The following is a 2,453-nucleotide window of genomic DNA, read 5'->3' as shown; positions in this document are numbered from 1 at the left end:
TATAATATAAATATTTATACTATATATAATAATATTATTTTAATTAGTTAGTATTTATTAATAAATCTAGTATTAATAAAGATATTAGAATATAGAGAACTAAATAGGTACTAAAAAGGCTTATTATATTTTAAACTATAGAGATTAATTAGTTTTAAAACTTTTATATATAAATCTTACTAGTTTTTATATTAAGTAGTATCTTATATTTAACTATATATTATAATATAACTAATAGTAATAAGTTTTTTTATTAGTTATAGGAGTACTTTATCCTAAAGTATAGGCGTTTTCTAAAACTAAACTCTATTATTATTATAGATAACCTCTCTTATTATTATATACTTAAAGTTAAGGATTTATACTAAGTATTAAGTATTAATTTTAAGTTTTTACCTCTATATTTATTAAACTTTAACCTTATTAAGGAGTATTTTAGTAATCTAAAGTAATATATTAGGAAGATATATTTAAAGTAGAATAATAATAAGAATAATACTTAGGATTTTATAGAATATCTATATAACTATATTATAAAGATTAGGTATAGCCTCTAGCTGTTTATAGTGATTTTTACCTGCTTAGAGCGATAGACCTCCTAACTCTACGCCTCTTAATAATATATATAGCTTTTAGTTATATAATTATAGCTCTCCTAACTATAGCTACACTTATATATGCATATTAGTTATATTAGATAACCTCACGATCTTTAACTTTACTTTAATAATAATATAGTTTATAATTACTTAATTACTTAATTACTGCAGATTACTAAACTATTAACCTATCCTCTCTCTTATATATCACCTATACTACTATTAAATACTATCTCTATTACTGCTTTACTATCTACTATTAGCTATACTATTATTAGTAACACTTTCTCTATTTAGTATAAAGTGTACTTATTAATCTCTATATAAGGCTTATATCCTCTTTAGTACCCTTAAGTGCTTTAGAGAAGAAGTCCTACTTATTAAGGTAGTTAAGGATATAGTTAAACTCTATATTAATATTATCTAAGGTTTTCTTAGTAAGAGGGATAATATTACTACCTATAAGGGTTTCTAGGAGGCTTATTAATAAGGCTATTAGGACTATATACTTTTAGTCTTTTTTAGATTATTTTTTAAATAGGAGCTTCTTATTAAATATACTAAGGTTAAAGTTATTCTAGATATATTATATATTATTTATAGAGATAAGGGTATTACCTAGCTTATACTTAGTAAACTTAAGTGCTTTATATAGTATAGATATTATAAAGGATTTATTATAAGCTATAGGGTAAGGAAGAGGAAGAGGGAAGGGTATAAAGCCCTACCTATAGTAGTAGAGTTTTTATACTTTTAGCTATGAGGACCTCTTATAATAACCTCTTTAGTTAAGGAGTTATCTCTCTTATAGTAGCGTTACTAAGCTATAAGAGCCTTAGTAACCTATTTAGCCTTAATATAATTAGCCTTACTATATATAGTGCTACTACTACTAGCCTTATACTATATAGCTAGCGCTATTACTATTCTGCTAGTCTATTCAGCTAGGGCGTGCGTTTAACTTTATATAGTGATATTTAGAGGGTTTGCCTACTAGTAGGAATATATAAGGTTTCTATACTATTTTCCTTAACTAGTAGAGGGTATAGGTTAAAGTACCTATATAGTGTTTCTAGAATTATACCTACATATAGGGTGAATTTTACTATAGTCTTTTTATAGGGGGGCTGCGTTATAACTATAAACTTAAGATTAGGTATTATCTACCTTAGATTAAAGGCTATTTCTACTATTTATTTATTAACTTTAATAGGATAGAGTATATATTTAATAATATTAAACTATAAAAGGGAGGATAAGCTATAAATATTAAATATTAATAAGTAATCTAAATCTTTATTATATAATTATAATAGATCTTAATTATATTATTATATAGTAGGAAATTATTAGATCTATAATTATAGCTAGTAAGATTACAAAAAGTTCAGCTATAAGCGTATAAGAACATAGAAAATATATTATTATCTATTATTTTTATTAGTAGCTATATATATATATCAATTTTACCTATATAGTAGCTGAAATATATTATTAATACTTATAGCGATAATTTATAATAATAATATATCACTATAGTTAGAGACTTTAATTATAGTTAGAGACTTTAACTATATTAAACTAAGAAGTATTAAGATAGATTATCTTATTTATAGATCTAAAATTATAGTAATTCTATAGCTTTTATATATATATAGTAGTAGTATTAAATCTATAGCTATAAGTAGACTTTTCTATAGTTAAATATATTATATAAGAAAATTATATATATAGTTAAACTTTATATTACTCTTATTATATTACTCTTCTTCTTTATCCTCTTCTAAGTAATATATCTCTATTAATAATATATTACTTAAGATTTTAATCTAATTATCTTTACTACTTTACTTA

The sequence above is a fragment of the Colletotrichum gloeosporioides genome (assembly GCF_011800055.1).
Source record: "Colletotrichum gloeosporioides strain Lc1 chromosome Unknown consensus_30, whole genome shotgun sequence".
In the NCBI taxonomy this organism is placed as follows: Eukaryota; Fungi; Ascomycota; class Sordariomycetes; order Glomerellales; family Glomerellaceae; genus Colletotrichum; species Colletotrichum gloeosporioides.
Note: the sequence above shows the minus strand (reverse complement) of the source record.